This window comes from Erpetoichthys calabaricus, chromosome 6 (genome assembly GCF_900747795.2).
Source record: "Erpetoichthys calabaricus chromosome 6, fErpCal1.3, whole genome shotgun sequence".
NCBI lineage: Eukaryota > Metazoa > Chordata > Cladistia > Polypteriformes > Polypteridae > Erpetoichthys > Erpetoichthys calabaricus.
This window is the reverse complement of record NC_041399.2, coordinates 18,113,976-18,140,946: the sequence shown is the minus strand read 5'-3', so window position 1 is coordinate 18,140,946 and position 26,971 is coordinate 18,113,976. Positions and strand designations below refer to the sequence as shown.

At 41.5% G+C, this 26,971-nt stretch overlaps 1 protein-coding gene across 1 annotated transcript in view; it reads left to right on the top strand.

The window, feature by feature from the left end:
* The window catches only part of LOC114653862 (protein disulfide-isomerase TMX3-like), a 1,157,775-nt gene that overhangs the window by 57,822 nt on the left and 1,072,982 nt on the right, over nucleotides 1–26,971 (top strand). The window lies entirely within an intron of this gene.

Sequence of the window (26,971 nt, the reverse complement as noted above, 5' to 3'; positions counted from 1 at the left end):
AATACCAAATACCTGATATGGACAACAAGTGTGACATCCGCCTACCCTGCCTAGAGCTCCATAGGGGTGTGGACTGACAATGATTGTTTCAAGTTACCTGGAGTTGAGTCTCTATTTTATAAAGTTAATTCAACATCTTCAACAGTCCTTCAATATCTGCAATAAGATGCTGCTGATGTTCTATCAGACGGTTGTGGTGAGCGCCCTCTTCTACGCGGTCGTGTGCTGGGGAGGCAGCATAAAGAAGAGAGACGCCTCACGCCTGGACAAACTGGTGAGGAAGGCAGGCTTTATTGTAGGCATGGAGCTGAACAGTTTGACATCTGTGGCAGAGCGACGGGCGCTCAGCAGGCTTCTATCAGTTATGGAGAATCCACTGCATCCACTGAACAGTATCATCTCCAGACAGAAGAGCAGCTTCAGCAGCAGACTGCTGTCACCGTCCTGCTCCACTGACAGACTGAGGAGATCGTTCCTCCATCACACTATGCGACTCTTCAGTTCCACCCGGGGGGGGGGGGGGTAAACGTTAACATTATTCAAAGTTACTGAATGTCTGTTATGCCTGCATTGTTATCACTCTTTAATTTAATATTTTCTTTATCAGTATGCTGCTGCTGGAGTATGTGAATTTCCCCTTGGGATTAATAAAGTATCTATCTATCTATCTATCTATCTATCTATCTATCTATCTATCTATCTATCTATCTATCTATCTATCTATCTATCTATCTATCTATCTATCTATCTATCTATCTATCTATCTATCTATCTATCTATCTATCTATCTATCTATCTATCTATCTATCTATCTATCTATCTATCTATCTATCTATCTATCTATCTATCTATCCCATGCCATAATTGTCCCTCTGGATTGTAGAAGTTTTGGTTGGAGAAGTCACAGAATTAGGATGAACTTTGCCAGCCTCAAAGCATGGAGTATTATTCTGCTCCAAAGGTCATTCAAAGATGTAAGCACTGCTGACACGAAAGGACACATTTGATTTTTTAGATATCTTACAGCATTCAAGTGCTGTGCAGCGGAGCTCAAATAAAACAAGCCAGTCAGTTAGTCACTTAGTTAGAACTTCCTAGGTTACGATGGTTAAGTGGGGTGTGGACATCAGTTTGCATCTCTGGATCCCGGTGGGAAGTATGAAAGGAGTGCCACCCAAGTCAAGAAAACACAACTAACTAAAGGACCACAACATTACAGCAGCACCACAAGCCCTTATTATGGACACATGAAAACGTTCTACAGACATAAAATGATTCCCTGATTTTTCCTTAAATGTGAATAACCAGGAATCAGGGTTCATCAGACCATGTCCTCTTTTTTCAGGCCTTCAGTGCCCAGTGCCTCAGCTGACTTCAGTCACATCTTCTTGTTTGTCTTTGATGGGACTTGGGTTGCCAGCTCCCAAACTCTCTCTGTAACAGGGTAATGTACAGTTGTTTCTGTTTTTTCTTTACTTTTATGATTTTTTTTAATCTTGTTTCTATTATTTTGGGGGAATTTCAAATATATAGATTTCAAAGTGAAAAATCTTTTTCATGTTCTTATCGATGCTGTTTTCTTTTGATCAGACACGGCCATTTTGAGGTACAGTTTCCAAGGAATTATTACAGAAATGCATGGCGTAGACTTCCTAGTTGTCCGAGTTTGTGGATAAACTTAAAAGAATTAGCATGTGATTACTATTATTACTACTAGGGGGCTCTGCACCCTGCTCGCTTCACTCACCAACCCCCTTGTGGGCGCTACATGCTTGCCACTTCATGGCTCTGCCACTCGTGTATGGGGAAGCAGATGTACAATTTAAACAGATTGTTATCTTCATGGGAATTGTTACATATGAGTAATAGAACTAACATATTTTACATTACTGCGGTGGGTTGGCACCCTGCCCGGGATTGTTTCCTGCCTTGTGCCCTGTGTTGGCTGTGATTGGCTCCAGCAGACCCCTGTGACCCTGTGTTCGGATTCAGCGGGTTGGAAAATGGATGGATGTATGGATATTTTACATTACAGGAAGTAATTATCCATCCATCCATCCATTTTCCAACCCGCTGAATCCGAACACAGGGTCACGGGGGTCTGCTGGAGCCAATCCCAGCCAACACAGGGCACAAGGCAGGAACCAATCCTGGGCAGGGTGCCAACCCACCGCAGAGCAAGTAATTAACCATAGTAAAAAATAGTAAAATGTAATAAATTGAAAGAAGATTATGTTTCATGTTGCGTTAGAGTTATTCGTTGCGTTATACGTTTTTGTTCTGTTTGGCTTTGAAATTAACACACAAATACTTTTTAAACTTACACTTTTACTGTAACACTTCAGTAAAAACAATATTTGGAATTAACTTTTCATCAATATCGCATTGAATTTTGATTCTGTGTTTGGACTTTCATCGTGACAACGCAACGTATAACTGCCCGTGAGTGAATATCGTTTCTTTCTCTTTAATAAATAAACTGACTTTTTCGAATGTTTGTCCTTGTGATTTGTTATTTGTCATAGCAAAAGCTATTCTAACGGGAAACTATAAATGTTTTAATACGTATGGCATTTCAAGATCTCCTTTGGTGTCTAATGTTATCCACGGAAGATGTACTACAATACCTGTCTTGTCGCCTGTTAAAATTTTACATGTCTTAATTGTTCTACCAATTTTGAATACAACTAATCTTGTCCTATTGCATAGCCCATCACTCATACATAAATTACGCAATAACATTAAGATACATCCTTCTTTCAACAGTAATTTAGTCGGTGGAAGACCAGACGATGTTAACGGTTGTAGATATTCTACGGGATATTGTAAGTTGATGTTTTCATCTTCCACACCATCACTGTTTCAGCATAGTCTATTGATACGCATTTAACCAATTTACCATGTAACCGATCGACAATGTTCGAGTTAATTCGTTTGACTTCATCGTTTCTCAGTGCTAGGATTGCCCGTGTACTCATTTTTGCTGATAACTCTTTGGGATGAAATTCTTCAATTAGATTTGGACATAATAAGTCTTCTTTTATTGGGAACTTAAAGTGAGGAAAACGTAAAAATTTATAAGAGCTGAGAGTGCAGGAACTGTGTCTGACAAAATGATTCACACGAATGAGAGGTGAGAGGACCGTGTGTGTGGGCCGTTAACCATAAATGGTTGAGAGGAGGGCAGGATTTGAAAAAATCTCTTGGCAGCAGTTTCATCTTGTCTCGAGATTTTCTTTTATAAATAGAGAGATTTGTTTCCCTTTGAGTTGCTACAAGTACTTTGATTTAAAAAGTAGTTTGTGTTTTGTATTTAATTTATATGCACTATGCAGAGATCTGTTTTCATTTTAACATCAGAGTCTTTTTCTGCCGATCACCGCCAAAAAGCCAAATTAAATCCACTGTGATTCAATGTTGTGTAACAATAAAATGTGAGAACTTCCAAAGGTGAGTGCTTTTTATAGGCGCTGTAGCTTTCATTGTTTGTCTGCTGTTCGGCGCGGACTACAGAGGCGTTGGGATGCTTCTTTGATAAAGTCTGTGTATCTTATATCAGATATTTTAGCAGAAAAGGTCAGTGAAAAGAGTAGACATGAAGGGCCCCCTTTGATCTTACAGACGACATGTAGCTGATTCTTCTAGAAACAATAGAGAAGAGCACAAATCAGACTGAGCCTAAGCATCCACACTGAAGCCAATTTGCTTTGTACTCTGACAGAAATAAACACGACGCTGCAAAGTTAACCACCTTAGTGCTACGCCCCCCATGTTATTGTTGTTAAAAATGACTACTTGACCTTCAGATTCTTTAATATTCCTAAACTTGTGGTTCAACATCGAGAAATAGAGCACTGCTAAAAAATAAGAAAAAGCCAAGAAGGCAAAAAGAACTGAGCTTCCAATACAGAATGCTCTGTTTCTTGCCAAGCTGATGAAAATGGTAGAACACAATATGTGATAAGTGGTCCGTGGAACAGATTTTTAAATTAATAATTGAGCCCTGAGAGTGTGCAGGATCACATACAACAGGTGCAGATGGCACTGCTCCGGTGTTTGGCTGATCGTGTGCAAATGCGAGTGGCTCAGTCAAGTGGACAGAGGGTCTTATCTGCATATGATCGGGTGGTATAAAGGAGCCAGCATAGCAGAGAGGGGAAGATGAAATAGAGACAAGGAGAAATAAAAGAAAAGAAACAAAACAGACAGGAATGGAGGTTAAAGGAAAGAAGGACTGAGGCAGCAGGATCAGGAGGGGACAGTGGGGAGGAGAGCCCCTGGGAGGAGCGTAGGGCTGATGCTCAAGGGGGCTGAAGGGGGCCACTCCAACTGAGCATTTTTGGGGTGGGTGGAGTGGTCCAGAGCTGGTTCTCGTGTGGCAGCAAGAGTTGGAGTAGCGAGGCTCGGTGTGGTGCCCTGCTGGGAGCCCATGGGAAAGTGGGGACCCGAGTTTGTGAGGAAAGGTTGGCTGTGCATGTCGGATGGGCATCTCGTCTGCTCTGCTGCAAGGTAAACAGAGAAGATGTCAGTTTTGTGAAAGAAGCACCAGGGCTCGTGAGAGTTTTAAGAAACAGATTCCTGCCTGTGATTTTCACCTCATTTCAATGAACTATTTATTTTAACCTGCACATGGACACTGTATTTTTATTGGATTATTAATTTATTTATTACGAGAACATTTTGCTGCACTGCACTTTTTGATCACTAGTTAGAGCGGATTGATTTTAATAAAAGCACTTGACACTTTATGCACCTACCCCTTTGCTATACTCTAAGTCAGGGGTGGGCAAAGTCAGTCCTGGAGGGCTGCAGTGGCTACAGGTTTTTGTTCCAACCTAGTTGCTTAATTAGAAAACAATCCGTGCCAATAATTTAATTTCATGGCTTGTTAGTGCTTTAACTTTGCCATGTCAGGTCATTCTCATATTCTAGATTTTTTTTTCCTTTCTAAGGATATCACTTAAATGATTTGAAGGCTAAAACAGATGACTAATTCTCAGTCCTTCACTTTTTTTCTCTTCACTTTCCTACCAAGTATTTAATAAAACCAAATAGTGCATGAAGGGGCGGCACGGTAGCGCAGTGGGTAGCGCTGCTGCCTCGCAGTTAGGAGACCCGGGTTCGCTTCCTGGGTCTTCCCTGCGTGGAGTTTGCATGTTCTCCCCGTGTCTGCGTGGGTTTCCTCCGGGTGCTCCGGTTTCCTCCCACAGTCCAAAGACATGCAGGTTAGGTGGATTGGCGATTCTAAATTGGCATTAGTGTGTGCTTGGTGTGTGGGTGTGTTTGTGTGTGTCCTGCAGTGGGTTGGCACCCTGCCTGGGATTGGTTCCCTGCCTTGTGCCTTGTGTTGGCTGGGATTGGCTCCAGCAGACCCCCGTGACCCTGTGTTCGGATTCAGCAGGTTGGAAAATGGATGGATGGATGGATGAAATAGTGCATGATAAATACACACAGGTGTAAATGGAAAGAAACTAAATGGAGAAATGCTGGTTTATTTTATTATTTGTATCTTATTGCTAATAAGGAGCAATTAAAAACCAAAATACAGCTGTTTAAGACTAAAATAAGCAATAAGGGCTCACAATGTTAACAAGCGAGACAATTAAAATTAAGAAGTGTTACTTGAGCAATAAGTGCTTGTTATTAAGCAATTGGGTTGGAACAAAAACCTGCAGCCACTGCGGCCCTCCAGGAATGACTTTGCCCACCCCTGCTCTAAGTGTATGTCCTCATTTGCCTGGCTCGTCTCGGTTCATGACTACTGATGGTTTGGGTTCAAGAGGCTCTCGGACACAACAGGGGGAATGAAGCCAACCCAAACCGTCATACAATAATAAACTAATAAATGTCAGCCTGTGCTTCAGCAACATTGGTTGTGCCGCAGTGGACCGTCTCCCTCCTGCATTGTCTACCCTCTCACACCATCCTCTGGAATCGCTCCGTTCCTTCTGCTCGCGTTCTCTTTCTGCTTCAGTTTCTGCTTAGACCAACATCACAATCGATTAAAAAATCGTACATACCAATTTCTTTTGCTTATCAATAGGGAACACACATTTTAAAAAAAAGACCATTATTGTCAACTATCAAGAAGTATATATTCTACTAGGGGGTTCGCCCCCTGCTCGCTTCGCTTGCCTACCCCCTCAGCTTGTATTACGCACCAACCACTTTGCGTCTCTGCCGCTCGCGTTGTGTAGAGGGGGGGCTGAATGCACTCTAAGGAGACGCGGTCGCTCCTCTGAAACCCCCTCTTAAGCGGTGGTACAATGGGAAAGAAATCCATCCATCCATCCATTTTCCAACCCGCTGAATCCAAACAGGGTCACGGGGGTCTGCTGGAGCCAATCCCAGCCAACACAGGGCACAAGGCAGGGAACCAATCCCAGGCAGGGTGCCAACCCACCGCAGGACACACACAAACACACCCACACACCAAGCACACACTAGGGCCAATTTAGAATCGCCAATCCACCTAACCTGCATGTCTTTGGACTGTGGGAGGAAACCGGAGCGCCTGGAGGAAACCCATGCAGACACGGGGAGAACATGCAAACTCCACGCAGGGAGGACCCGGGAATCGAACCCAGTTCCCCAGGTCTCCCAACTGCGAGGCAGCAGCGCTACCCACTGCGCCACCGTGCCGCCATGGGAAAGAAATACTTTTTTTTTTACCTCCTCTTTGCTCGATCAGCTGCTGCTTTGCTGCTGCCGCCATGCCGTGTGATCTGCATCTTGCGCGCTGCTTCGAACATTTAAAAGCCTGTACAGCAGCTGTTGTGGGAACCAACCCGGACACAGACAGGCAGACATGTTGTTTTCACCACATACACGTTTATTTACAATACTATTTACAATAGTGAGCACACCCCAGTGCCTCAGCACCAATCACCCCTTCAGTCCTGGCCAATACACACAATGCCTTCACTCTTCAGACCGCCTCCACTCCTCTCCTCCAAGCTCCGTCTACTTCCACCCGACTCCAGCCTTGAGTGGAGGGAGGCGGCCCCTTTTATTCACCCCCAGATGGGCTCCAGATGCTTCCTGATAAGCCTCCGCCGGCACCCTCCTGTGTGGCGGAAGCACCGGCTGTGTGCCCAGAAGCCCTCCAGGTGTCCCTGATCCTCTTCCCCCCCAGCACTTCCGGGTGTGGCAGAAGTGCTGAGGTCCAGGGCTCCCAAGGCATCGGGGCGCCCCCTGGCGGTGGCCCCCAACACAACCAGGGCAGTCACCCCCTCGTGGTCTAGAGGAGGCACCAGCCCTCCTCCGGTCCTCCTGGGCGTCCCGGCTGGGTACCACCCCCAGCCACGTACCACACTGTCTTTGTCATCTACTCTTTGTCTTTTATTTCTGGCCCCGAGCGTGGTTAAATCTCTTGGTACAAAGCCTTGTCTCACGGGATATGAGTTCTTCATATTTTTTAGTTTATAATTTATAAATGGAATAAGAATCTGAAAATCTAAAAATCTAAAAAATATCATCATATTAAAGTTTGATAAATTCTGAAAAGAATTACACCAAATATATATATATGTAGGTTTTAAAATAAACCCGATTTAAAGTGTGGCAAGAAATGTGACATAAAAACGTCACATAAAATCGTTGCACTTTTAGGCTTAGGATTTTATATATAGAGAGTAGATTGTATGTTGATTAGAAATTAATGTCTCCAAACCTTGTTCAGTTTCAAAGGAGGCAGGCAGTCCTGTATCACAATATTGTATGTTGACGAGACCCCAACCAAAGCAGTCTGATCCTCAAAGCAGACGAGTCTTCTGCAGACAGGTATGTACTGTAACTACGTCCTGTAGACGGACAACACAACATACAGTACAACATATGTAGGACGTCCCAGGTGGGTGGCCAGCGCTGTTTGTCTGCAGCTGGGATAAGACCAGCTGCCATAAGTGTTTCATGAACTGCTAATATCCTGAACGAATGTCAAGGTCTGAATCCCGGAAAGCAAAGAAAGAGAAGTGAACTTCGAGTACGTTTGAGATGGAGAACTTTTAAAACACGATTGCCAATGATCCTTAGGAGCATCACGCAATGAACAGCTGTATGAATGGATTTCTTCCATAGTTATATTGTACGTCAGTCACTTCATTTTCAAGGCCACCTAAATCAGTTCAGGGTGGTGAAGCAGTTGTTCTAATATTCATAGTGAAGGTTGTTTTTATAGCCCAGACATTCAGTAAAGGGCACGTAAACACTTTTCATTTTCAGGAACAACACAGGAAATTAGTCACACTGCTCAGCAAGTAGCACTTTCATACAGTGCATGTCCCACAGTTCTAAAATGTACAGTATACTGTAGCTCTGCTTTGTTACATTACTTTTTATTATTTGAATACATTTTACTTAGCCTTGGCCAAGACGTTTTGTACGCATCATTAATTTAGTGAGAGAATCATTTTTAAAGAGGACCACAGACATGTTTCATTTGCCTACCTCTGAAGGCATCAGCAAAGCCCACTGAGACGCCAACACAGCAGGCTTTACTCACCGTCCGCTTCTTTAAGTGATTCATTCTGAAACTGTACAGGGGAGGCTGACATTGTGAGAAAAAAGATCAAATTATTACTTCAAAAAAAAAAAGGTAATTAAAAAATGGCAAAGCACTGACTTAGTGAAGATTTCTGTAAATCACACCTGACCTAGAAGGAAAATATGAGCAATGTCACTTCATCTCGTGCTTTAGTTTGTGGCGGCACAGCGACCCGATTAATTAACCATAGAGTAACCAAACTCTGCAGCTCCTTCTCTTCACACTTTACCTCAAACCGCTGATGGAAAAGCACATTATGCTGTCTGTCTGGGTTTAACTAGGGTGGCACGGTGGCGCAGTGGGTAGCGCTGCTGCCTCGCAGTTAGGAGACCCGGGTTCGCTTCCTGGGTCTTCCCTGCGTGGAGTTTGCATGTTCTCCCCGTGTCTGCGTGGGTTTCCTCCGGGCGCTCCGGTTTCCTCCCACAGTCCAAAGACATGCAGGTTAGGTGTGTGGGTGTGTGTGTGTGTGTGTGTGTGTGTGCGTGTGCCCTGCGGTGTGCTTGGTGTGTGTGTGTGTGTGTGTGTGTGTGTGTATGCGCCCTGCGGTTGGCTGGCGCCCTGCCCGTGGTTTCTTCCTTGCCTTGCACCCTGTGTTGGCTGGGATTGGCTCCAGCAGACCCCCGTGACTCTGTGTTAGGATATAGCGGGTTGGAAAATGGATGGATGGTTCTAACTATGAATGCATGTTTCACTAAGACATTCTGTTAGCATTTGTACCTGCCACACCACCATTATTATAATAGATTTATAATTATATTATCTAATAGATAAAAATAAAAATTATAATTAGATAATAATTTTTTGTGCTCTATAAGAATTTATATATATATATATATATATATATATATATATATATATATATCTACTCTCTCTATATATATATATATACTCTATATATATATATATATATATATATATATATATATATATATATATATATATATCTACTCTATATATATATATATATATCTACTATATATATATATATATATATATATACTCTCTCTCTCTCTCTCTCTCTCTCTCTCTCTCTCTCTATATATATATATATATATATATATATATATATAAAATCCTAAGCCTAAAAGTGCAACGATTTTGTGCAACGGTTTTATTGATGTTTTTATGTCACTTTTTTTGTCACACTCTAAATCTGGCTTATTTTAAAACCTATATATATATGTTTTTCAGAATTTATCGAACTTTAATGTGATGTTGTTAGATTTTCAGGTTCTTATTCCGTTTTTAAATTATAAACTAAAAAAAATATGAAGAACTCACATCCAAGAGATTTAACCACGGCCAGGGTTGGAAGTAAAAGACAAAAAGTAGGACAGCTGCTGTACAGGCTTTTAAATGTTCAAAGCACTGTGTGAGATGCAGATCACGTGTACATGTATATGTATATAAGAATTTATTATATCGATTGGGTTACAAGGTTTAGAAACTTTATTGCTGTTCTGCCAGATACAAACACAAGTCTCTTTCAGAGGTGATCTGGCATCACAAAGAACAGCTGTCAAACTCGACACATCGGCCCCAACTCCTCCTCAAAAGAACACAATCAAGGGGGAATCAAGCGGTGTGGAAGCAGCGGCTGGAGCAGAGGAAGGCCAGGTGGAAGAGAGATAGGAGAGTCCTCAGGATGGCTGCGGCTCAATCTTTTAAATGTTCGTAGTCCTGCATGAGGAGCATGTCATCCAGCAAGACAGCAAGCTGGCAAGCTGATCCCACAAAGAGGAGCTGTAAGAGTGTGTTTGTTTTCCATTAAAAAATTGTTTAAGAATGCAGCTGCAGTCACAATAAACAGGTGAGTCAAAATTATGTTGACATTTGAATGGCGGAAACAATTTATTCACAAAACATACTTCATATGTGCAAGATGATTTACAGGAATGTCTCAACCTGCTCTCCATCTTGTTCAGCACATGTACCATATGTGGCACAAAAATTATATATAATTATATACATAGCAGTACCATTAGTGTTAACATAATTTTGACTCCTGTTCAATGAATCAGATATTTGCCAAAGGCTTTTAATCTACTTAACTATTTTGGGTCCTTAAGATGATACTAAGAAACAGATGTGATCAAGATGCAGTGTAAGGCTCTTGGTGATTTATCCATCCATCCATCCATTTTCCAACCCGCTGAATCCGAACACAGGGTCACGGGGGTCTGCTGGAGCTAATCCCAGCCAACACAGGGCACAAGGCAGGGAACCAATCCCGGGCAGGGTGCCAACCCATCACAGGACACACACAAACACACCCACACACCAAGCACACACACTAGGGCCAATTTAGAATCACCAATCCACCTAACCTGCATGTCTTTGGACTGTGGGAGGAAACCGGAGCGCCCGGAGGAAACCCACGCAGTCACGGGGAGAACATGCAAACTCCACGCAGGGAGGACCCGGGAAGCAAACCCAGGTCCCCAGATCTCCCAACTGCGAGGCAGCAGCGCTACCCACTGCGCCACCGTGCCGCCCTCTTGGTGATCTATAAAGTTAAATTTAATACACGGAGAGTAAATTTGCTGCTGAGCACTAATCCTTGACACTTGCCCATGATTTGTATTTAGGAAATTGGGTATGGTGGCTGGTGTTGGAGGAAGAGGCAGAAGTGTTCTTGTAACTGTTTTTGTAAATGTAAAACATATAGCTTTACAAAGACACTTTATTCCTTTTCTGCAGTGGATTCATAAAGTATTCAGACCCCTTCTCTTTCTGCACACTTTATTGTGTTGAAGATTTAATTTTGAATCGACATATTTCCCATTTAGCCCATCAACCTACACTCACTAACCCATAGTAACAAAGGGGAAACATGTTATCCCGAACCCCGAACATGTTAAACCGAAGGTTGCCGGTTCGAATCCCCGTCACTACCAAAAGAGATGCTACTCTGCTGGGCCCTTGAACAAGGCCCTTAACCTTCAATTGCTCCAGGGGCGCTGTACAATGGCTGACCCTGAGCTCTGACCCCAAGGGGTATGCGAAAAGATACATTGCACTGCGTGTTGTCCTGTATAACTATGTATGTGACAAATAAATAAAGAAGAATGTTGTCAGAGAGGTTTGCACATGTATTAAAAATCAAAAACTAAAATCTCTCATCCCTGTAAGTATTCACACCCCAAATTCAGTATTTTGCAGAAGACCCTTTGGCAGTAATTTTATCTTAGAGTCTTCTTGGGAAAGTCTGAACAAGCTTTGCATACCTGGATTTGGACATGTTTATTCCATTCTTCCTGGCAGATCCTCTCAAGCTCTGTCAGATTGAATAGGAAACGGCCATCTTCAGGACTCTCCTCAGATGTCCTGTGGGTTCAAGTCTGGGCTTTTTCTGGGCCACTCAAAGACTGTTAGAGGTAACTGCACTCTGTTGCAGGTTTTCTTCAAGGTCCTCTCTGGATTTGGGAGCATTCATCCTTCCTTCAATTCTGACTAACCCCCCTGCTGCTGAGAAGCACCCCCATAGCATGAGGCTCCTACCACCATGCTTCAAAACAGAGATGGAATTAGGCAGGCATTGTGCTTGGAGTTGTACCTTAAGAGGTCATTTTTTGTCTCATCAGACCAGAGAATCTTTATCCTTGTGCTCTCAGAGTCCAAGCAGGTTATCCTGACGTTTATTAAGATAATTTTCCATCTAGCCACCATAACCACCCGATATAATGCAGTGTTGCTGAGATGGTCATCCTTCCAACATGCTTTCTCATCTCAGCAACGGACTGTTACAGAGACCACTGGGTTCTTGGTTACCTCCCTGACCAAAGCCTTTCTTGCTGGTGTAAGGGGTTGGGCTGCCAGCCAGGACACCCAAGGAAAGGAAAGATCAGGGAAGGCAGCTTCTTCAGGGAGCTGTCTCCCCTAGAACACTAGATGGCAGCCCCACTGGGATGCAGCAGTGCCTCGGATTCCAACAGGGCTCCATGGGAGTTGGAGTTTGGTGCAGGACTATTGGGTTCCATGGACACTGCCAAGGGGGTGCTGCAGGGACATCCGAAAAGTTTCGCCACACCTAGAAGAAGATCACCTGACACTTGGAGCACTTCCAGGTGTCCTACAAAAGGAGCCAGCTGCCACTACTCCGGGAGCCAGAGTCGAGTGAAGAGGACAAAGCTTGCTGGAGGTGGAGTGGAGGTGATAGAGAGAGAGAAAAGGAAGAAGAGAGAAAGGTAAAGGAAGTGCTGTGTGCTGTAGACTTGCTTGGTGCTTTGTACTGTGCTGCTGTGTGGAGTGAGGGAGAAGCGCTTCACCACATATACTAAAACTTGTGTCCTGGTGTCTCTTGTATTGGGTGCTTTGGGGAGCTGTGTAGCCCTTGGGGACCACATTGGTTACTCAGTTTGCTAGATGGGCAACTTTATGAAGCATCCTGAGGGTCTTCTATTTCACAACTAATGAGGCCACTTTGCTACTGGGAACACTCAAAGCTTTTTGAAATGGTTTTATCCCCTTGCTATGATCTATGCCTCACCACAGTCTGATCGTGGAGCTGAACAATAAGTTCCTTGGACTTCATGGCTTGGTGTTCACATGTAGTGTGAATTGTGGGACCTTCTATCCACAAGTACACGTGTGCCTTTCTGAACAATGCCCAGGCAATTCAATTTGCCACAGGTGGACTCCAATCAAGTTCTAGACACGTCTCAAGGAGAATTAAAGCAAACAGGACACCCCTGAGTGCCAGAGCAAAGGGCCTGAATACATAGAGAACATTCTACGTTTAGTTTAAGTGCCGTCGTGTCTCAGGTTGATGATAAAGAGGAGCACCCCATCATGTTTATGAGCAGAAAGCTACTATAAGGAGCGTAATTACTTAGAGTGTTTGGCGATCAAAATGGGCTGTGGGTGCGCTCCATTATTATTTGTGGGGACGTAAGTTTGCCTTGGTGACCGATCACGCTCCCCTAGAATGGCTCTACAGACAGAAGGTGTAATAAGTATTTAAGTTTAATATGTCACTGTGCTCTGTACAAAAATTTTTATAAATCCACTTTTCTTTCTACTCACATGTACAGCTAACACCAGGCTAGATTTAGCACACCATATAAGAACTGCTAAGCAAGCATTAGAAGACAAGACAGGTACAACTGTGAAATGGGCATTTCTGTGTGTCAAAGTCAGCATGAAACTGTCTCCTCTTTGCCTTGTTTGGAATGGCATGATTCACCGAAGTGCGGGCCTGCACATGAAGAAAGAGTATAAAGCCTTGGAACATTACCAGGCACACCTTTGAAGCTCATGGACAGATGGGAAATAACGTCATCTGATCTGGAAAATCCTTCCAACGCAGCGACGAAAATGGCAGACTCTATACATCAGGTCTCCAATCCTGAACTGGGTTCTTGTCATGGCTTCTTCATCTGTTATGCAGCGTAAATCGTTATTAAAGAAAGCTAAGTTATTTCTCCTATGTGATTTCTTACCGCCATATCACTAAGGAAGGGGTATTGCCTTTTTATATTATATCTTTATAGTTTCGAGTTATGTAACACACTGCAATTACAAAAGAACTTATTCCAACAAGGGAGCTAGCCCTCCCCTACTGGAGAAAGAAGGATACAAACTCTCGTCTTACACAGTTGGTTTTTAAGCTTGCAGCCATTTGATTTTATTGTCTGCTGTTGTCCCGGCTCTGCGTGTGTTAATGCCGATATTCTCTCTCGCCAGCGCAGAGCCTGGTTTTGTGGATCGCTTGGTTCACAAAGGAGTGAACAAAGCTGAGGGTGGGGGTGTGACCACTACTGCAGGGGGACGCGACAGCCCTTCAGAATGGAAAAGAAACACACTCTTTCAGTGCCTCTTTGCGGGAGCAGCTGCCAGCTTGCTGGCTTTCCACTGACGTGCTCGTCGTGCGGGACTACAAACATTTAAAATACCAAGTCACGGCCATCCTGAGGTCTCTCTCTCCTGTCTCTCTTCCCCCAGACTCCCTCTGCTCCGGCCGCTGCTACCGGCCCGCTGGACCCTCTTGATGAAGAAGACTTTGTGCTCTTTTGAGTAGGAGTCGGGGCCAATGTGTCAAGTTTGACAGCTGTTCCTTGTGAGGCCGTGTCGCCTCTGAAAGAGACTTGTGTTTGTATCTGATAGAACAGCAATAAAGTTTCTGCTCCTTAGAGAATCTGCTGAACTCTCCTGTGCAACTTTGTGGCCCCAGCTTGACCATACATAGAGAAATGAGAGATGCCTGCTTTGATTTTTAATAAATTTACAAAACCTTTCTAAAAAAATGTATCCACTTTGCCTTTATGCGTTATTGATTGTAGATTGTTGGACAAAAATGGCAAATGTATCCATTTAAAATTAAATCTACAACACAAAATGTGCAGAAGGTGAAGTGAGCTGAATACTTTTTGAATCCAATATACGGTAAAACTGTCAGTTATGCTAAAACAGCTTCATACTTGCCTACAAAACATTATACCTTTTCTGTTAATGCTTTTGTGTTTTTGTGTTTGTTTACGAATTACCTGAATATTTGGATATTTAGTTTAAGTATAAAAAGCCCTTTTTTATTGTAAGTTTATAATTGCTTGGTTATTCACATTTTGCTAACAAGAGATTATGTTGTAGGACCATTTTAAATCAAAAGTATAATGCAAATCATTGCTACCATAATGGACATATGGTCTCAAAAGCTGTTTCTAAGTTACATAGACATTGTACGCCTCTTCTTACATTTGTGATGTCAGAAATGTCAGCGAAAACAGCTGATTTTATTTATATGAGCTCTGAAAGTGAAGGTTTTTTTTTTTTTTTTAAATTAAAGCAATATCAGATCAGACAAATGAGCTGATGTAAAACAAGGAGAAAGAAGAGGAGGATGGGGAAGTCAAACCAAAAATTCTTTGACTCACTTGTGATACGTCAACCAATAAGACAAGTGCAGCCTGGACACCATCTGCTGATCTTCATCTGCTTACTGAATTACAGGATGATGCATCCTGAGACTTCACAGGATCCCCTCAAGGTTGATGGATGTCATGGCTGGCCTGTACACTGGTACTGCGAGTGCTGTGCAGAGTGGAGGCAGAACCTCTGTGTTTTTCCTAGTTGATCCTGGGGTTTGTCGGGGCTGTGTTGTTGCCCCTACTCTGTTTAATGCTTGCATGGACTGGGTGTTGGACAAGGTCATGGGGTCCAGCAGCTGTGGAGCATCTGTTGGTGAATGAAAGACTCACTGATCTTGACTTTGTTGACGATGCTGTGATCTTCGTGTAGTCAATGGAGGCTCTGATCGGGGCTCTCGAGAGACGAAGGTCCAAGTCTTTCGAGTCCTGATGCTTCCTGTCTTACTATATGGTTGTGAGACATGGACGCTATCCAGTGACCTGAGACGAAGGCTGGACGCTTTGGTACTGTGTTTCTCTGGAAAATCCTTGGGTACCACTGGTTTGACTTTGTGTCGAATGAGCGGTTCCCCATGGAGTCCCGAATGAGGCACATTACCTGCATTGTGAGGGAGTGTCAGTTACGGCACTACGGCCATGTGGCGCATTTCCCCGAGGGTGATCTGGCTCATAAGATCCTCATTGTTGGGGACCCAAGTGGCTGGACCAGACCAAGAGGTCACCCACGTAACACCTGGCTGTGGCAGATAGAGGGTCATTTCTGGAGGGAAGGACTGGACTGCGTGTCTGCCTGGTGGGTTGCCAACCGGGATCTTGAGCTGTTTCGACGTGTAGTGGGTGCGGCAACGCACTGTACCAGTGCATGCTCCCCAACCTGACTTCACTTGAGGGTGTTTAACTGTAAAAGATTAACTGTTTTTACTAACTGAATACCATAAATGTATCAATAATACATGATGTAATCAGAATATGCTTATATGTTTAATATGTCACTATGCTCTGTACAAAAAATATTTTATAAATATGTTTCTTTCTCACATGTACAGCTAAAGGTCAGATTTAGCACACAGGGGCAATGTGCACTATTTGTGTGTGACAGAGTCAGAATGAAATCGAATCCTCTCTTTGCCTTTTTTGGAATGGCATGATTTACCTAAGTAAGGACCTGCACATGAAGAAAGAGTATAAAGCCTTGGAACATTGCCCGGCACACCTTTGAAGCCAACAGACAGAAGGAAGATTACGTCATCCAATCCTGAAAATCCTTCCAGCACAGCGACGAAAATGGCAGCTGTATACATTGATCTCCCACCTCGGTAAAAGAGGCTTCCTTCATTTGTAATGCCACGTAAATCATCATTAAAGAAAGCTAAGTTATTTTCTCTTATGTGATTGCTTACTGCCATGTCACTAAAGGAGGGGTATTGCCTTTGTGGAACATGACCCGGACACAGACAGGCAGACACGTTTAAATCACCCCACACACGTTTATTATACAACTAGCAAAATACCCGCGCTTCGCAGTGGAGAAGTAGTGTGTTAAAGAGGTTATGAAAAAAAAAAGGAAACATTTTAAAAATAACGTAACATGATTGTCAATGTAATTGTGCTGTCATTGTTATGAGTGTTGCTGTCTTTATATATATAATATACACACACACACATATAAACATACATATACATATACATATATATACATATCTACATATACACATATCTACATATATATATACATATATATATATATATATATATATATATATATATATATATATACATATATATATATATATATATATATATATATATACACATATCAACATATAGGGCGGCACGGTGGCGCAGTGGGTAGCGCTGCTGCCTCGCAGTTGGGAGATCTGGGGACCTGGGTTCGCTTCCCGGGTCCTCCCTGCGTGGAGTTTGCATGTTCTCCCCGTGTCTGCCTGGGTTTCCTCCGGGCGCTCCGGTTTCCTCCCACAGTCCAAAGACATGCAGGTTAGGTGGATTGGCGATTCTAAATTGGCCCTAGTGTGTGCTTGGTGTGTGGGTGTGTTTGTGTGTGTCCTGCGGTGGGTTGGCACCCTGCCCAGGATTGGTTCCCTGCCTTGTGCCCTGTGTTGGCTGGGATTGGCTCCAGCAGACCCCCATGACCGTGTGTTCGGATTCAGCGGGTTGGAAAATGGATGGATGGATGGATATCAACATATATATACACACATACATAAACACACACATATACATACACACACACACACACACATATATATATATATATATATATATATATACCGAGGTTCGATTCCCGAGAGGCAGTGCAGTGGAGTGTGTACACCTGATGAGCCCAGAATGAGGGCGAAACACGTGTCGTGTACTCTTTGCATTTATTTGACAGTAAACTATTTTTCAACCATATATATATATATATATATATATATATATATATATATATATATATATATATATATATATATATATATATATATATACATATACACACACAGACACATATATATATATATAAATATTTACATATCTACACATATACACATCTAGATATATATACACATATATATACATATGTACATATATATATATATATATATATATATATATATATATATATATATATATCTAGACATACATACATAGATAGATTGACACATATATATATACATATGTACATATATATATATATGTAATTGTGTTGTCATTGTTATGAGTGTTGCTGTAATATATATATATATATATATATATATATATATATATATATATATATATATATATATATATATATATATATATATATAGCAAAATACCCGTGCTTCGCAGCGGAGAAGTAGTGTGTTAAAGAGGTTATGTAACTATATATATACATAAACATATATACATATATATACATATCTACATATACACATATCTACATATACATATGTATATATACATATACACATCCACATATACATATATATATATACATATACAAATTTACATATCTACATATATATATATAAATATAGACATACATATATACATACATACATTCACATATATATATATATATATATATATATATATATATATATATATATATATATATATATATATATATATATATATATACTGTATATAAACATATGTACTTATTGGCTCCTGTATTTAGGATATAGCGGGTTGGATAATGGATGGATGGACATCTGTATGCATAGCCCTATTTGCCCGTTTTCATTTTTTTTCTTTCTTCAGTAATATTTCAGTAAACCCGGAGCTTGTCAGTTCAAATCCTGGTACTGACACCACTGTGTGACCCTGAGGAAGTCACTTCACCTGCCTGTGCTGCAAAAAACAAAAGTAATGTAACAAATTGTACCTCAGATGTTGTAAGTTGCTGGAATAAAGGCATAAGTCAAATAGATAAATATGTATTATACACATAGGAACTATTCATTTATTTTCAGTTAAGTCATCTGCAGCAAACTTTTATAAATGAGGGTTTCTCCTTTTTAGATAGTGCAAACTGTTTCTTCTTCATTGACGTTTTCTCTTGGAGAGCTTTTTTCATTTCATTGAAAATGAAAGCAGCAGCTGCCAAAATATGTAGCTTTCTTATTAATTTTTCAACATTGTGTAAAATAAATGTATAAAGTAACATAAAAGGTTTAAATACTGGTTATCCTTTTACACTAAAATATTACTAAAGAGATACAAAAAAAGTAAAATGGATATGTTCCTTTTCTTTAAGGAGATTAAATATTACTGAAGAAAGAAAAAAAAAATTAAACAGCCAAATGGGGCTATGCATACGAACTTAAAAGGTTTAAATAAAACAGAAATATATATTTTATTTTTACTTGCTTAACTTGTGGAGGGTGTATCCTGTAGCAAAGCCCTAAGTTTTTTCGTGAAAGCCCGTTTCAGTCAATAAGTCTTAAAAAAAGGTGTAAAGATATTGACAATAAGCTAAGCAAACCCAAGAAGACATGGAATCGTTTAAATCAAGTATCATTACATCTTCCTTTCTTAAAGAGAAGTAAGGCAGAACTTATAAGCTTACATATTTATATATAGACATACATATATATATATCTATATCCGAAGCCGTGCAAGCACACTCTTGAGAATGCAACGTATAGTTGTACAGAAGAAAAGCAATCTTGCCTCAAATGAATGGCAACCTTTTGTAGGTCTATGAACTTAATTTAAACTTTAGGTTTACACGGTGCTTTCTTTCCGAAGTACCTGCACTCATGAATATGTCTGTATGTGTCAGTCGGTCAAATCCACGCGCTTTGCACCGGCGAAGTACCGCTTTTAAATTTTTATTAAGAAGAAAATAAAACCTTTTTAAATTGAGGGAAAATATACTAATAACAGTTTGTTAAGGATCTGTTTTTTTGTGAAGCTGCCTTTACTCGAGTGATCACTTCGACCTGACTTGGTGGCCAACTATAAGCGTTACCTGGTAGGTAACCACCCATACAATCAGATTGTGAATCAGACTACGAATGCCGTGAATGTAATTACACACTCACTGCACTTGCTTACGGTAATCGAACCTCGGACGTCAGCGCTAGAGGGGCTTAGCAGCGGTGAAGTACTGCTTTTAAATTTTAATTAAGAACAAAAGAAAACCTCAGAGGTTCGATTCCCGTAAGGGAGTGAAGTGACTGGCCGGTTACCTACCAGGTAACGCTTATGGTTGGACAGCAAGTGACGTAACATCAGCCACGGTGCCTTCAGTTGTGAGAAGCAGATCATAGAATGATTGAAAATAGTTTTGCATTTACCTTTTTAGTAAAAGGCGAGCTTTTAAGCCTGAGAAATTACCCCGTAAATGCACACGTTTAATTGCACATGTGTTAATATGTATGCTTACACAGTATTAAAAGACAGTGAACAATGTCATTTACCTTTGTTCCCGCGTTTGATAAAAGGCGAGCTTTTAAGCCTGAGAAATTACCCTGTAAATGCACACGTTTAATTGCACATGTGTTAATATGTATGCTTACACAGTATTAAAAGATACTCAAAAATTAACGTCATTTACCTTCGTTCCCGCGTTTGACTCGTGCTGTAAATCTCTTCCTTGTTTTTAGTTCACGTGATTACGTAGTAGGCGTGATGACGCGATACGTGACTCCGCCTCCTCCATTAGAGTATATGGACAAAAAACATGTTCCAGTTATGACCATTACGCGTAGAATTTCGAAATGAAACCTGCCTAACTTTTGTAAGTAAGCTGTAAGGAATGAGCCTGCCAAATTTCAGCCTTCCACCTACACGGGAAGTTCGAGAATTAGTGATGAGTCAGTCAGTCAGTCAGTCAGTCAGTCAGTCAGTCAGTCAGTCAGTGAGGGCTTTGCCTTTTATTAATATGTATAGATTCCATATTTACAATTAAGTGCTCACAGTCCCCAAGTCCCCAAAGTCCCGGCCACAACACAATGCCTTCTCTCTCTCTTCAGGCCGCCTCCTTGCCTCCTCCCAGATCTCGTCTCTCTTCCACCTGACTCAAGTCCTGAATGAAGGGAGCCGGCCCCTTTTATAATCACCCGCATGTGCTCCAGGTGCATCAAGACAATCCACTGTTTTTCTGCTTGTGACATATGGAAGCGTAATGACTGTGAAAGATCGTGTGACATTTTTTCAGTGACTATTGCCTAGCTGTCTACAGAACTGACACAGCAACTCACATATGGATATCAACATTCAGTAATGTCAATAATAGCAATTGGAGATGACTTTTCAATGTAAACCCGGAAAAAATAACACGGTTACCACAGAGGAGGACAAGGAGTAAGGTAAAACACACAGCTGGTCTCCTTTTAAAATGACTGAATTTCACAAAAATGATTTGCTTTTTTCTTTTTTCCTTCCTATAATGACATGGGTACACTCTCCTGCAATATGCTTGCATTATGAAGATGCAAATCAATACTTGATAGCTTGAACAATGGACTTATCCAGTAAGTTTTAAGATTTTTGTTTTTACATTTGGACCCCAGTATCCTTTAACTCACACTTTAAAGCAGGCATATCAAACACGCAGCCCGGCCCGCAACAGAAATCTGTGCAGCCCGTATGACAGATCCTAGTTAGCACTGAACTTGTACAAAATGATTACTATCGTTTGTGATTGAATCATTCTGCATCTTCAGTGTTACTTATTGACTTTTCTTACTTCTGCCTTCTGACAAAAGCGCATTTTCCCATGGCATTATGGTACCGGAAACATCATCTGCTAGTATAGCCACGAGCCTTGACCAAAGTTAATGAGCCGCAGTGTCACAACTGAAGTGCTAGGCTGCAGCAGCGGGCAGCAGGTGTGGCCTTAGGCATGTGCAAACTGTGCACCTGCACAGTGCCGCCAAATCCCAGGGGCTGCCACCCCAATATATATTGAATATAAAACAGAAAGAGAAAATAACGACACAGCTGACAGCAATGTGGCCAAAAAACATTGTGTTTCTTGTTAATTAGTAGGCTGTATTTATTAGAGTTGGAGCAGTAAGCTATATGTAGTATTATAACGTTCTGCCGTAATGAGAATATCATGGGCCGCCATTTGGTTTTCAAGTTACAGACACACGTATATAGAAGCGTGTCATGAGCACGAGGCGGCTATGCAGTGTCCGCAACAGATGTGGCCATCCGTCGTGCATAAGATACCATATTGACATTGCCAGGCGAAGGGACCACCGATTCTTACTCTGCCCAGGGCCGCCACGAGCCTAGAGCCGCCCCTGCTAAGGCTACACTACTGACTGGGTTGCTGAGACTGGCCACTGGGCAGAACTGACCATCACGAGTAGTAATGGCTCGCATATTTTCACGTTTTTTTGCTCTAGTTTTATGTCATTTTCTGCTAGTATTGTAACGAACAGTTAGTGCAGACTACAGCTGAAGATCTGAAGTGGACGCGAGAAGTTGGTGAGTTGTTTGTTAACATATTTTTGTGATTTTAAGTTTGTAAAATTATTGTAGGTCAGGTGGCTTTTTGCATATCGGCTTATTTTACAATATAAACTTTGAAATAAACTTAGTAAAGTAAAATTTGATTTTTGGAGGATTTGTTTTCGAACTTGAATTACTGAGCATTTTCGTGATTTCAGTTCACACAAACAGAGCATTGCGCTGTTCTCTTACTTACAACGTTGAGAATGCGAATGAGAATATCCAAATGGATTTGATTGAACTGCAGTCAGATTCTATTCTGAAGGCAAAATACAACAAAGTTGGTGTGCCAGGCTTGTATGCTTACCTGCCACCCTCGTATGTGCAGATCCGTAAGTTGGCATCGAGAGTACTGTCAATGTTCGGAAGCACTTACCTTTGTGAGCAATTGTTTTTGTTAATGAAAGCTACCAAAACCCCACATCGCTCAAGACTTATCGTCGAGCACCTTTCATCCCTCATAAAAGTTGCAGCTGCACAAGATTTCAAGCCTGATACTGACGAACTGGTTACTAACAAGAGATGCCAAGTGTCGGGACAAAAGAAATAAATCTCACACTGTAAGGCTCCTATATAAGCAATGAATATAATATAATGAATATCAAGACACTATATAAAAGCATACGGGATTGTCCTTCCGTCCCGTGAGTGCAAAGCGTAGCAGTATTCCGCTTATCACAGACTTACTACTTGTGGCTTGTGGTACGAAGTGACGTGATGTGAGCAGAGTTCTGGTGCTCCCATCGTTCCCTTGCTTTTGTGCGCGATGCACTGGAAAAATAGACAAAATGATGTCTCTGGAAATAATTAATGTTGATGGAGTACAAATGCCTCACCGCGTAGTAAATATCAGGGGAGATGGTGCTTGCTTATTCTCATCTATAGCTTATTTAGTGCATGAAACTCTGTCTTTAGCGGTACAGATTCGGGCTGACATTGTACGATATATTTTAAGTAATTGGTCAAGGTTTCAGCCATTTACAATGACGCCGTCAGGAATCTCTTATACAAATGAGCTTCAGTATCTCACTGAATTGTCAAAGTCTCAAACTTATGGTACCATTTCTGAGCTAATGGCAGCGGGAGAGTTGTTCCCCTATGAGTTTCAAGTATATTATAATGGAGTTCTACACTCCAAGTTTGGACAGCCACTCGAGGGGATAAAAAAAACTTAGGTTTTCGGGAGATGTTATGAATGGGCACTTTGATGTTCTCATTCCCTACACTTACATGCCTGATGTACACATGGAGCGCATACAAATTGAGGATAAAAGTCGGTCGCCTTAAAAGGCGGGTGAGCCTAGTAATATAATAAGGACCTAGCTAAGAGGTTAAGACTCTAATTCTACACTGTTGTATGGAGACTGCATGGAAATAAATTGCTTTTCTTTAAACTTTAAACTTTAAGTGTTACATTTTTTAAAGTTTTCAGTATTGGAAAGAAAGCTACAGTAACTTTGTATAATAGTATAATAGTGTTTGTTACAGTGCGGCCCGCTGACGCACATATGTCAGTCGAAGCGACCCACCAATGATAGTGAGTTTGACACGCCTGCTTTAAAGTACCGGCCAGGTGAAGAATGGGGGGTGTTAGTATGTATGTGTGTGTGTAATAACCCAACCCATGGTGTCCTCTGCAATCAGAAAAGTAGGTGGAAACCTTTGCCACTTTAAAGTGAACGTATTCAGCAAGTTTTAAGGCTTTTTTTTTTTTTTTTACAATGGGACCTCAGTATCTATAGATAGATAGATAGATAGATAGATAGATAGATAGATAGATAGATAGATAGATAGATAGATAGATAGATAGATAGATAGATAGATAGATAGATAGATAGATAGATACTATAAGCTCCACTATAAAATCCAAGAGCAGGTTGGTTACTTTTTAAAATTTACAAAATATGTTTCACTTTAGAACACAATTTCATGGTTGTGAACAAATACCTTCGACCTGAAAAATCCCAAACTTATCCTTTAAAATCAACCCCCTACTATGAGCTCCGTCTTCATGAGGCGTTGGATTGTGTGGTAAAATGAGACTAGCACACTGGATGGTGCACTAGGTTTTTATGGCTCTAGGCTGGCGTGGTGTGCTTGGTCACCAAGCGCAGCTCCAGGGTGTTGAAGGAGGAGTTGGCGAGGCCGCATTCACGTGTAGACGTATGCGTTTTAGGCGATTTCTTCATTAACGTTCTGCGGTCTTTAGTTAAGGCACTGTGTTATAAGAAAACATATATATATATATTGTCACACACGAGCAATTAGGAAGCAGCTTATGGACCTGACGAGCAACGTGAAACCGCAAGACAGGGGACTAGGACAACAACAACAACAACAACAACAACATTTATTTATATAGCACATTTTCATACAAAAAATGTAGCTCAAAGTGCTTTACATAATGAAGAAAAGAAAAATAAAAGACAAAGTAAGAAATTAAAATAAGACAACATTAATTAACATAGAATAAGAGTAAGGTCCAATATCCAGGGAGGACAGAAAAAACAAAAAAAACTCCAGACGGCTGGAGAAAAAAATAAAATCTGCAGGGGTTCCAGGCCACGAGACCACCCAGTCCCCTCTACTTCCCTCCCGGATCTCTCTTTATTTTGACAGGAAAGACGAGAAAACAACCCTTTGAATTCATCTCCAATATCCTCACCAGATGTCCAGGTCGCCGCTGGGTTCCTCCGCTTCCTCCGGTCCACCAATGATGATGTCACCATCCCATAACCCTCTGCGCACTGTTTCCCCATTTCCGTTCCCTCTGCATAAATTGTCTGTGTTGCCACTACTGTTTTGTCTGTTGTAAATCCTTTCATGACTGACCATTTTGCAAGTCTGGTTTTTGAGAAATTACAGTATATGGGGATGGAATCCCCAAATCTTAACTTTGGTCTTGTGTTTTCCATTTTACAATACTAACATGAAAATATATATAAAGTAGACCCCCGCAAAGTCGCGGTTCAGAGTTTGTGGCCTCAGTCATTCGCGGATTTTTCCTTAGAACCTAACTAATAATTGTTAGCGGAAACCGCAAATATCCTCCGCAGTTTTTATGGCTTTTATTGTGGCAATACTGTACTGTAGAGAGAACAGGAAGCAACTGTAGAGAAAACGCGGCTTGGGATGGTGAAAGTAGCCAATAGAATTTGAAGCTGTAACTCCCAGCAGTCCCTGCAGTGGCTCCAATTGGTCTTCTGCTGAGGGTGCTGGGGCTGTTGAGGTCAAAGGATGTCAGCGCGGCTTTTAAAAAGTGGGCCAGTGACCAAAAGCAAATAAAAAAGTTTTTGTAATTTGTGTTTCAAGTTCCTGTCTATCTGCCTTCTGTTGGGTTACCTGTACTTATTAATTTTGTCCTGGATCGTTTTGTGCATCTGGATTGTCTGCCGTCTGCCTGTGTACATGAGGACTGTAAGTGGATTCATGGCCATCCTGCAAAGAAAGGAGCGCTCCTGAACCCGTCCCTCCGTCTTCACCATTTCAGGAACTACCGGTAGGACTATCTTTACATTCCCATTCAACGTGCGGATCTCTGGACTATCTACTGTATTTTCATCATTACATTTCATCCGTTGCCATTTTTCATGAACGTTTTCATGATTTACTGTGTGTGTTTTCTTTGTGCTTTGTTGTATTTAATGTATAACGCCATAAGGGGAACAGGGGTGGTATCGTTGTTTTCTTATTTCATTTGTTTTCATTGCATTCTTTATTTGCTGTTTGATTACCAGTTTGCTTTGTTTTTGTCTCTGTTTGTGAGTGCGTGCGGGTCCGGCCAAAGCTGGGTGTGTCCCTACAATCTCCACCATAAAAATAAATAAATCGCCTTCTTCTCGACAGTGTGAATCTTAGCGGCACCGGACCGCTACAGCGTTATTCATTTCTCCTTGCTGCTGATTGACTGTGATACATCTCCAGCTGAGTGTTCTTGTGTTTTCCGTTTACTTAAAAGTATGAACAGCACCTGTCCTTTTTGGCTGATTGTTTTGTTTCTCTCTCCTCCCCCAGACATTCTCTGCTCCTGTTGGGGGTTGTGCTCCCCTATGAAGTTTGTCTATTCCTTAAACGAGAACTAACTGCATACTGAGCTTGTTTTACTTCTGAAAGAGACATGTTTGTTTGAAGTGTTTGAGTAAAGTTCCTGTCTCTACAATCTCCTGTGTTTCTGTGACCCAAGCGTTACACTCTGCAGCACTGCAGCTTCTCTGTCTTTGGGATTCAGCCGCTGCACTCGACTAGCCTGCCAGCGCCAGCGCTTACCTCTGTGTGTTTGCGTGCAGACAGTTCAAGCACAGTTGGCTCAGTGATTTACCGAGTTTCATCCATGGTGTCAGTTGCACTTTGTACATACAGTTAGGTCCATAAATATTTGGACAGAGACAACTTTTTTCTAATTTTGGTTCTGTACATTACCACAATGAATTTTAAATGAAACAACTCAGATGCAGTTGAAGTGCAGACTTTCAGCTTTAATTCAGTGGGGTGAACAAAACGATTGCATAAAAATGTGAGGCAACTAAAGCATTTTTTGAACACAATCCCTTCATTTCAGGGGCTCAAAAGTAATTGGACAATTGACTCAAAGGCTATTTCATGGGCAGGT